The 11811-nt window shown below is 38.8% G+C and overlaps 1 pseudogene; it reads left to right on the forward strand.

Annotated features, from left to right (window-relative positions):
• The first annotated feature begins 2967 nt into the window (after positions 1-2967).
• On the forward strand, positions 2968-11042 carry LOC107585208 (myosin-7-like; annotated as a pseudogene).
• The last annotated feature ends 769 nt before the right edge of the window (positions 11043-11811 follow it).

An 11811-nucleotide genomic window follows, 5' to 3' on the forward strand; every position in this document is an offset into this window, starting at 1 on the left:
ATTGCCATTGATTTAAGCTAACAGACGCCTGCACTGTTGATTCTGAAGGCCTTAAGGCAGATTTCTTTGACCCTGGCAACACGATTGCTGAAATATGATTGGATAAAAGCTTTAATATAAACATACACTGCTGGAAGCAGTGCAACCAAGAGAAAAGCTATGAAATGAAGCGAATAGACTATTGGAAATAATTTAATACACATTCATGGAAAAATATATTAAAACTAAATCAGTGATTCTGATAATGTTTAGGCCAGCAGAGAAGGTTTTGCTGGCCCTGACGGCCCACCACTGGATTTGAGACTTTAGTCTTTGCAACTCTACAGATCTTCTTTATGCATCAAGAGCTTGTAACACTCCAAAGAGAAAGGAAAAATTTAAATCGCATCATATGACCCCTTTAAGAGTTCAGGGAACATGCTAATAAGAGACATTCACACTATTCAAGCTCTACTCTTTGTGCTCTCAGACATCCTGTTTATTAAATGGGGGGGTCGACATTGTTATTGTACTTTTTGTTTGGAAATAAACATTAGGACTGTTTGACGGCCATATATTAGTAGTCCATTGTGTCTATGCTGTTCGAGGAATGGTGTGACTGTGAGACCTCTCAGGAATGAGGAATGCACAATACTCATATATGGCTAATAGCCACCAAATGTATGTTACATCTAGCATCTAGTTATCCCCTGCCTAATGCTGTCAGAAACCTTTCAGTAACTACTTTTATCACAGCTGTCTCTTGTTGAAGCACGTGATGTTGTGACTCCTTTTAAGAAAACATAGGTAGGCCTCTTTTTTTTTTTTTTTGGTTTAGTAAAACTTAAAGTTGTACAGATTAATAAAATAGTTAATATTTTCTAATTTAATAATACTAATAATGGTCAATACTTTTACAGCATTTACAAGTGTTAAAATTGTTTATTAATTTCTTGGTTAATGTTCATTTCTACATATACTAATACATTTATAGCATTTACAGTTATAGATGTTGTATATACAGTAACTAGTAACAATAAGATGTATATTATAATTATATTATATTTATAAATTATAGAAAAAAAGCATTATAAAAAAGGTTTATGTTACTGTAAACTGTAAAGTGTTATTCAGTTTTTACATGTTTTATCTGCATAAGAGTTGGTTCAGATGGATTTCCAGTATTGGTTAAATAACTGTATTATTACAATTTCTATCCTATAGTCAACAGATGCATCCCACATATTGCTGATATAAGTTTAGCCATAATAAATGTCATTACCGCTGCTCTGGAGTGACAGGAACATCAACAAGGTGTTGAAAAGTCTCTCTGGTGAACATACCAAGTTGGCTGGGAATCTGCTGCATTAGTGACGTCTTCTGATAATCTCTGTTAGCAAGAACCATCAGCAGCCCTGCCTGCTGCCATATCCCTGGAACTATACCATAGCCTCCAATGAAGCCTTTCTATTTCAAAATTCATATACTTTCCTGTATCAATACAAAACAATGCAAAAGGCAATGGTATTACTGTTTAAATCAGTAATGAAAAAATGATGACAAAGCTGAATTTTCAGCTGCCATTATTGTAGTCTTCAGTGTCACATGATTCTTCAGAAATCATTCTAATATGCTAATTTGGTGCTCAAGAAATATTTTTTATTATTAATGTTGACAATGCTTGATTTTTTTTTCAGGAGTCTTTGCTTAATCGAAAGTTTAAAAGAACAGCACTTATTTGAGATTTGTAACTTATAAATGTCTTGACTGTCACTGATCAATTTAATGCATCCTTCCTGAATGAAAGTTTTAATTCCTTAGTACTTAGTAAAAGTACTGACCTCAAACTTTTCAACTGTAGTGTACATTCATGATTTGATATGTATATCTAATGACAATTTTAAATTAAGATGGTTATTGGACATTTACTCACCTTCTTGTTGTTCAAAATCTGTATGACTGACTTTCTTCTGCAGAACACACAAAAAAGATATTAGATGTCATTCCAATTTAACTTCCTACATGGCCAATTCACTTCCAATTTCATCTCATATAATGAAAGGAATTTAGTTCCTTTCCTGTCCTGCTGTGTAGTACCATAAAATGTTAATTTGGCAATTTGGCATAATTTAATTTGGCATATTATGGCTTTAGTTATATTACACTGTAAATAGAGCAATAAATGTGGCCTTGGACATTGTGCCACGTGCTTGGATGTGTCTGTGTGAGCTTGAGTTCTCTGGAGGAGTACAGCAGTCTAAAGCTGATGCTGGGCCTGTTCAGCTGACAGGGTGGGGCACAAGAGGGGAGGGATGAAAACTAAAAGACTAAAGCACTTGGCTTGATTTAACCACAGTATCCGCATAGAGGATACTGAACCTGAGGAAAGGCCAGACCCCCACACCTCCGGTCTGGACCATAACAAAACTACAGATAAGAGAGGGGCCTAGATAAATAAATGAGTGAGTGATAGGTGAAGGGCCAAAGAATCAGAGACGGAGAATAATTATTCCAGTGACTCACATGAAAGATATTCAGCATTCCTGGCCATCAGCCCGAACTCTCACAATGGTGCACCTCTAAGTGCCAGGGCACCTAAAGATTGGCTTGTTTTAGTGTGTTTGATGTGCTTACGCCAGGAGGGGGGCTCACAGATCAGCTGTCCTTGGCCATATAGGGTTAGGGGAATCGAGGTTATAAATCCCATCTCTGCTGTTGTGCTGAATCTCAGCATCCTGTCCATCGGTCCCAGTGGGGTTTTTTGTGTGCTATTGCTGTTAAGTTTCTATGCAATATTTATCATTACATATAGTTTATGGGAATATTTTTCTCTGTATTTTAGGTGGAATCACAAACACCTGGAGCCTCCATTAGCATCTGCTATCTGTCAATAAACTAATCAGTAATTTATGTTAGTGATGCATGCACTGAAGAATGACTTAAACTGCATTCTTACAAGTTCTTGTTTTTTACAATTGAAGGTTAACTATGGGTGATGCTGAAATGGCGGTTTTTGGGGCCGCAGCCCCTTACCTGTGGACGTCTGAAAGGGAGCGTCAAACTCTTTGACTTAAAGAAGGCATGCTTTGTTCCGGATCCAGTGGAGGAGTTTGTTAAAGCCACCATCACAAGTCGAGAGGGTGACAAAGTCACTGTGGAGACACAAGGAGGGAAGGTCAGTGCAAAAAAGTACACAATTTTCGGTAACACTTTACTTGAAGGGGTGTGCATAAGACTGACATGACACCTTCATAATCATGACATGACACCTACATAATCATGACATGACACATGTCATGAATATGAAGGAGGTTTTATGCATGTTTATGACAACTGTCATTAAGTGTCATTCGCTCAGTTATGTCATTTTTAATGCAAATATGACATTATTTGACCTAACCCTAACCTAACCCTACCCCTACCCTTACCCCTAACCATAGCCCATTACAAAGACATCTCAAACAATGTCATCTTTGCATTAAAAATTACATAACTGAGCGAATGACACTTAATGACAGTTGTCATAAACATGCATAAAAACCCTTCATATTCATGACATGTGTCATGTCATGATTATGTAGGTGTCATGTCATGATTATGAAGGTGTCATGTCAGTCTTATGCACACCCCTTCAAGTAAAGTGTAACCCAATTTTCAATCTGTTATGAACTTGCGAAAAAAGTAAACACCAAAGTTTCTGTGAAAGTTTGATCAGCCACAATATAATTTAGATATTGTAATATGATCTGAGATCATTACTGATATGAACTCCTTTTACAAAGATATAAAACATTTAATAAGTTTACATTTAAAACCATTTAATATGGTTGCATTTTTAAGGAGTCTTCAATTCTCAAATTCTTAAAATAGGTTACATAATGAACAACGCATTGAACAGATATACTCAATTTATGCTGAACATTGTACAGTTAAGTAAAGAATAATCTAAATCAGATTTTGACAAGCCTTGTTGTTAGTTAAACCTTCTGATAAATGAAATGAGTAAGCAACACCAACTTATGCATAATTTTCATATTAATATGATTTATTTTTATTAAATATTTAATTCTTATTTTAAATTAATTTTACATCTCATGTTATTTGAAAACAATTGAAACTATTTTTAGTAAGATCAAATGTTTAGATTTTTTTTTATACATTTATGTTTATTTAAAATATACGTTGCCATTGAAAATTTCACCGTCCTCCTGCAATTCCCTTGGGGTATTCAGTTGGAAAACCGGTTTTAAACCTTTTCCTTTATTTGTACAGACTATCACTGTCAAAGAGAGTGATGTTCTGCAACAGAATCCCCCCAAATTTGATAAAATTGAAGACATGGCAATGCTGACCTTTCTCCATGAGCCAGCTGTGCTGTATAATCTCAAAGAGTGCTATGCAGCATGGATGATCTATGTGTTGTAATGAGTCAGAAGCGTTTGGATCCATTTGCAGCTTTTATTAGAATAGTCAGAGAATACAGGGTCAAATACCGGCAAGACAGAACAGCAGGGGCTGGGACAGAGACAGAGTCAAACACGAGGCGATAGATTGTGGCAGGCGGCAAGCAAACACAGTCCAGATGAAACAATCCAAGATCGGGGCAGGCAGAGAACAATAACAGGAGACCGTCCAAGATCAAACACAAGACTGCAAACCCGGGTATAACCCTCAGCAATGACAGCCAGGGCAAATCAAGACTTCGCAGAGAGTCTGTGTGTGAGTGGCTTATATGTGTGTGTGTAAATGAGGTGCAGGTGTGGATGGGTAATCAGTCCCAGGTATGAGGGGTGATGGGAATTGGAGTCCGAATGGAAATGGTTAATATTCAGGAGACGGTTCCCTCTGGTGGTGCGGAGGAGGCGGTACGGGAGCCTCCTCTGTAACACTATGTGAGTATACAGGAGTCTCAGCTTCTTCTTTGAAACCAAACCTTTACCTCTAGTTGAAAACTCTACTAATGTTTCTATTCTACAGACCTACTCAGGGCTGTTCTGTGTCACTGTCAACCCTTACAAGTGGCTGCTAGTGTACAATCAGGAGGTGGTCATAGCCTATAGAGGGAAAAAGAGGAGTGAAGCTCCTCCCCACATCTTTTCCATCTCTGATCATGCCTACCAGTACATGTTGGCAGGTGATACTGAAAAAAATAACCAAACCAAACAAAAATGATAAAATACAAAATAATGAAATAAACACTGATAAATAAAACCGTCTATAAACCAGTCTATTCTTATCACGTAAGAGACAAAACATACCATACCATGCAAAACATTATTAATTTCTGAGTAAATTTACAGAGATATAGTAGTTTTTTGGCTAATGTGTTAAAGGGATAGTTCGCCCAAAAATAAAAAGAGTGTCATTTACTCACCTACTTGTGACATGTGGCCAAGTATGGTGACCCATACTCGGAATTAGTGCTCTGCATTTACCCATCCAAAGTGCACACACACAGCAGTGAACACACACAAACCGTGAACACACACCCTGAGCAGTGGGCAGCCTGCTGCGGCGCCCGGGGAGCAGTTGGGGGTTCGGTTCCTTGCTCAAGGAACCGAAGTCATGGTATTGAAGGTGGAAGAGAGCGCTGTACATTCACTCCCCCCACCTACAATCCTTGCCGGTACGAGACTCGAACCCACAACCTTTGGGTTATGAGTCCGACTCTCTAACCATTAGGCCACAACTTCCCCAAATTGAAACCCATATGGCTACTACTTCTACAAAGACATCTTGTAGAAAGTCTAGGTGTCTCTTGCCCATTCAATGAAAGTGGACTCTAAAACTGTTATATTACTAGGCTATATCACAAATGATTTGTGGGGAAAAAAATTGACCTCTACACCCTGCAAATTTAGAACACACTCATTCAGGACACTGAGATACGAACATTGTGGTCATGTCATCCATTTCTCACCATAATACTGTTTCTATAACTTTAGTGGAAAGTCTGGAGCTGGGAAGACTGTGAACACTAAAAGAGTCATTCAGTACTTTGCCAGCATTGCAGCAAGTGAGGGGAAGGACGCATCTGCTCAGAACAAGGTTCCACGTTAATGAAGGGACAAATATAAATGTGTTGAATAAGCTTTTAATGCAACCTGTTTTAAAAATGTTTCACCTTCTTTTGTGATTTGATCTCCTCATCTAGAGAACCCTGGAGGATCAAATCATCCAGGCTAACCCTGCCTTGGAGGCCTTTGGTAATGCTAAGACCATCAGAAATGACAACTCCTCAAGATTTGTAAGTGAATGTGTAGTAAATCAAGATTGCTGAGCATAGTCAATTTGATGCAACATCATGTAAGATGGCTAAGATGGCTCTTCTACATATCTTTTTTAGGGAAAATGTATTCGAATTCACTTTGATACAAGGAGGAAACTGGCATCTGCTGACATGTATGCCTTTGCTCTGTCTTCACAAACAATCTTAAATTATTATTTAATAAGTGAAAATTTAAATAATAGATTAAAGTGTACTACTTCATAAAACTATGTTCTTTCTATGGAGAAATCCCGTGTGATCTTTCAGTTAAAGGCTGAGGGAGACTATCACATCTTCTATCAAATCTTATCCAACAAAAAACCTGAGATCCTTGGTGAGCAAATTAAGCAACGTCAGATACTCAATAAATACAAAACATAGACTTGTAATCTTTTATTCTCTCTCTTCTACTGAAACGGTATAAACAGAGATGTTACTAGTGACTACGCATTCATCTCTCAGGGAGAGACCACGTTTGCTTCCATTGATGATGCTGAGGAGTTAATGGCAACCGATGTGAGTAGCTGGTTAAAAACCATGATGATCTTTGGCCACATAATAGTAATGTCATGCTTTAAGGCAGTCAAACACTCAAGTTTTCTACTTTCACAGAGTGCCTTTGATATATGCACTATGGCAGTGATGGGCAAACTTGGCCCTTCCAGGCCACTTTCCTGCAGAGATTTGAGCCAACCCTCATATGACTCACCTGCCTGTAGCCTTCTAGTAGTCTTGAAGGCAATGATTAGCTGGTTCAGGTGTGTTTGATTAGGGTTGGAGCTAACCTCTGAAAAAAAGTGGCCTGGAAGGGCCAAGTTTGCCCACCCCTGCACTATGGCAACATGAAGTTCAAGCAGAAGCAGCGAGAGGAACAAGCAGAAGCTGTTGAGACTGAAGGTAAGGAATGGAAGCTTGCAGGAAATTCAAATGGCATCACCTTTGTGAACAGCTGTATTTCAGTCATGCTTTATGTAAGGAATCTTGAATTACAGATGCTGACAAATCAGCATATCTAATGGGTCTGAATTCTGCTGACCTCATCAAGGGTCTATGACTATGTCATCCAAGGGTCAAAGTTGGAAATGAGGGGGTCACCAAGGGACACCATGTCCAGCAGGTATTCCAGCACAATTCAAGTTGACAACAATGAGAGAATAAAAAAGCAATCAAACAAAACTTTCATGTGTTGATTATTGCAGGTAAACTATGCTGTTGATGCCTTATCAAAAGCAGTGTATGAGAAAATGTTCCTCTGGATGGTGGTGAGAATCAATCAGTCTCTGGAGACAAAGCAGCCTTGCCAATACTTTGGAGTGCTGGACATTGCTGGCTTTGAGATCTTTGAAGTGAGAACTGAATGCTTAGCTTAAAACACAATAAATTACACCTCAGCATTTCAAGTATCTATATTTTTCATGCATAAAACTGATGCTTTTAAAAATTCATTTAGTTCAACACCTTTGAGCAACTCTGCATCAACTTTACCAATGAGAAACTGGAACAGTTTTTCAACCACCACATGTTTGCTGGAACAAGAAGTGTACAAGAAAGAAAGAATTGAATGGGTGTTCATTGACTTCAGCATGTATCTGCAGGCCTGCATTGATCTCATTGAGAAAGTGAGTAGGCTAATACTTTCAATTTGAAGTAATGTGAGGCCATGTGATGATTCAAAATCAAGCTATAAAGCAATAGTGTCCACACTGTGTCAAGGAAATCTTGTGGTATTTTAGCTCTGTCATTAAACCTTTATAAATAACTTCTAATTTACAAAAACTCAAACCTTTGATTTATGTTTTGTCCAGCCATGGCTGACAGTGCAAATGGGAAAAAAGAAAAGAAGAAGAAAGGGTCGTCATTCCAGACAGTGTCTGCACTTCACAGGGTATGTCAAAGACTGACAATACCTAAAATCTCTAAAAACTGTTTGGTCTGTCCTGGTCAAATGTGCTAATACGTGTTTCCTTACAGGAGAATCTCAACAAGCTAATGACAAACCTGAGATCAACTCATCCTCACTTTGTACGGTGCATCATCCATAATGAGACAAAGACTCCTGGGGTGATGGAGAACCCTTTGCTCATGCATCAACTGCTCTGTAACGGTGTACTGGAGGGCATCAGAATTTGCAGGAAAGGATTCCCCAACAGAATCCTGTATGGAGACTTCAAACCGAGGTACCAAGAAAAAAAATGACTAGAAGTTACCGCAAAACCTGCTTGTTTTATTTTTTAAATACTTCTTTCTGTGATTCTGCAGATATCGGATCTTAAACCCAGCAGCTATCCCTGAGGGACCAGAGCAGAGAAACTGCTGAGTTCTCTTGAGATAGACCACCAGCAATACAGGTTTGGACACACTAAGATATGTCTTGTAAGGCCACCTTCTGGGAATGTGCAAAATGCTGTGAAAGAAAAAGGTTGTGAACTTAATGTCCATTATTATTCTAGGTATTTTTTAAGGCTGGTCTTTTAGGCCAACTGGAGGAGATGAGAGATGAGCGTCCATCAAAAATAATCACTGGAATTCAAGCTAGATCTCGAGGTCTTCTTTCAAGGGTTGAATACCAAAAGATGGTAGAACGTAGGTAATTACTTTATACTTAATCTAGCAATGTGTTTATATGTGCTGTTGAATTTTAAAAGGCATTTGATTGTATTTTTTATGCATTCTCCACAAATAAAAAAGGGATGCCTTGCTTGTGATTCAGTGGAATGTACGTGCATTCATGAGTGTCAAGAATTGGCCCTGGATGAAACTCTTCTTTAAAATTAAACCATTACTGAGATCTGCTGAAGCAGACAAGGAAATGGCCAATACGAAAGGAGTTCTTGAAGCTTAAGGAAGCCTATGCAAAGTCTGAGGCTCGTAGAAAAGAACTTGAGGAAAAAATGGTTACTATTCTTCAAGAAAAGAATGACCTCCAACTTCAAGTGCAGGCGGTATGTTTTTAAAAGTTCATGATTAAAAGATTGGAATAAATAGTAATATGCATCCTTTTTTTCCGCATTAATCTTTTCAATGCAAACAGGAACAAGATAATCTCTGTGATGCTGAAGAGAGGTGTGAAGGTCTGATCAAAAACAAGATCCAGCTTGAGGCAAAAGCCAAAGAGTTCACAGAGCAACTTGAGGATGAGGAGGAGATGAACGCAGAGCTGACAGCTAAGAAGAGGAAGCTGGAGGATGAGTGCTCTGAACTGAAGAAAGATATTGATGATCTGGAGCTGACTCTGGCTAAAGTGGAGAAATAAAAACATGCTACTGAAAACAAGGTTTAATACAAACTGTGAAAAGGGATAATAACTAATATTAGCTTTATATACTCCGGTAAAGATCCTGACAGAGGAAATGGCAGCTTTAGATGATATCATTGCCAAGCTAACAAAAGAGAAAAAGGCCTTGCAGGAAGCTCATCAGCAGACACTGGATGACCTGCAAAGTGAGGAGGACAAAGTCAACTCTCACCAAAGCTAGAGCAGCAGGTGGATAATGTAAGTAATTATTATTATTATTATTATTAAGTAAAATGTTGTTGTTGTTGGAGCATATTTGTTGCAGCAGATTAAGCTTTTTTGTTAAATCTGTTAGCTTGAGGGATCTCTAGAGCAAGAAAAGAAAATCCGAAGAGCCAAGGGGAAACTTGAAGTTAGCCCAGGAGAGCGTAATGGACCTCGAGAATGACAAACAGCAACTGGAAGAACGACTGAAGAAGTAAGACCAACTGCTTTATTAGCACATTACTGTTGTTTTAGATGTTTGAATATGCTAATGATATAAAGGCCATAATTTCATTTTCAGAAAAGACTTTGAAATTGTAACCGTTATGAACTCTTTTGGTTGTTTTTCACTCTGTTTAGTCTTCTTGTCTGTTTAGTTCGTTCCTGTTTGGTTCTGTTCCTGTCCTAGTTTAGTTCATTGTTTCATTAGCACCCATTAGTTAATTCCCATCACCTGTGTGTCATCATCTGTCTGCCTATTTAAACTCACTCCTTAGTTCTATTCCTTGTCTGGTTTTACGTTCGTGTAGGTGTGTGTTTTCCCCATCATCTCTGTGGATTATCTTGACCTGGATGTTATTAAACTTCTTATTGTTCGGCTCATCATTCTCGTGTGCCTTCTTCGACACAGCCGTGACAGAAATCAGTCAGCTCAACAGTAAAATTGACGATGAACAAAACATAATTATACAACTACAAAAGAAACTGCAGGAGCTGCAGGTATATGACCATATGACCATACCCAATGATCTCTTCTGATGATCAATGCACTGTGCATTTTGGAGTGGAAAAAAACCTCAACTTCTGTTTTGTGCTAGGCTCGAGTTGAGGAGCTAGAAGAGCTTGAGGCAGAAAGAGCTGCCAGAGCCAAGGTGGAGAAACAAAGCAGATTTAGCCAGAGAGCTGGAGGAGATCAGTGAGAGGCTGGAGGAGCTACAGCTGCTCAGGTTGAGATGAACAAGAAACGAGAGGCAGAGTTTCAGAAACTTCGTAGAGACCTTGAAGAGGCTACTCTACAACACGAGGCCACTGCTGCCACACTGAGGAAGAAACAAGCTGAAAGTGTGGCCGAACTTGGAGAGCAGATAGACAATCTGCAGAGAGAAAAGCAGGCAATCTATTAAGGGAATCCGTAAATATGAATGCCGCATCAAGGAACTTGCGTATCAGGTGGGATTAGATGATTTAGACTACACAAGCAAGTGTTTAAGTCTAATAAAGATCAGAATAAATAATGTACAGCAAAAAATAATCTTTAGTTGTACGAACCTAGACTGAAGAGGACCGTATAAACATAGCCCGTCTTCAGGATTTGGTTGGTATTGTCTAACGCAGTGGTTCCCAACCCTGGTCCTGGAGGCACCCCAACACTGCACGTTTTGCATGTCTCCTTAATCAAACACACCTGATTCAGGTCATCAGCTCATTAGTAGAGACTCCAAGACCTGAAACTGACATGTCGGAGAAAGGAAACATACAAAATGTGCAGTGTTGGGGTGCCTCCAGGACCAGGGTTGGGAACCACTGGTCTAAAGTATATGGGTGTCATGTTTGCCTCCTGTAATACTAAGAACAGGCAAACATTCACCTTCCGGCAAATTCCGTAAGCTGCAGCATGAACTAGAAGCAGAGGAAAGGGCTCATGTTGCTGAATCTCAAGTGAAAAAACTACGTGCCAAAAGTCGTGATGTGGGGCCAAAGGTACAGTGAACCCAATTAATTCAAATGTTAAAAAGCTAAAAGTTGCTTGATTTCAGTTTGCATGGGACATATCCCACTCTTTTTATAGCCAATATGTCAGACAGGCACCATGATTTGCAACTTGTTAGTCAGTGGTAGGCATTTATTACGGGGAGCGGCAATCTCATTCTATAGAGCATCTGACTGGGCACAAATATTTTAACTACAGGTTAAGTCATATTTGGTTTATTAAAAGAGTATTATTTCATAATACCTTTCTTTAGTAACTAATGGAGCCTACCTTTTCTTTTGTCAATTTTTTTTTTTCTCACAGAAAGGATTTGATGAAGAATGAAGTCCTGGAAATCCTCTGAAATCACCTTTC

The sequence above is a fragment of the Sinocyclocheilus grahami genome, unplaced genomic scaffold (genome assembly GCF_001515645.1).
Source record: "Sinocyclocheilus grahami isolate Dianchi unplaced genomic scaffold, SAMN03320097.WGS_v1.1 scaffold5.1, whole genome shotgun sequence".
In the NCBI taxonomy this organism is placed as follows: Eukaryota; Metazoa; Chordata; class Actinopteri; order Cypriniformes; family Cyprinidae; genus Sinocyclocheilus; species Sinocyclocheilus grahami.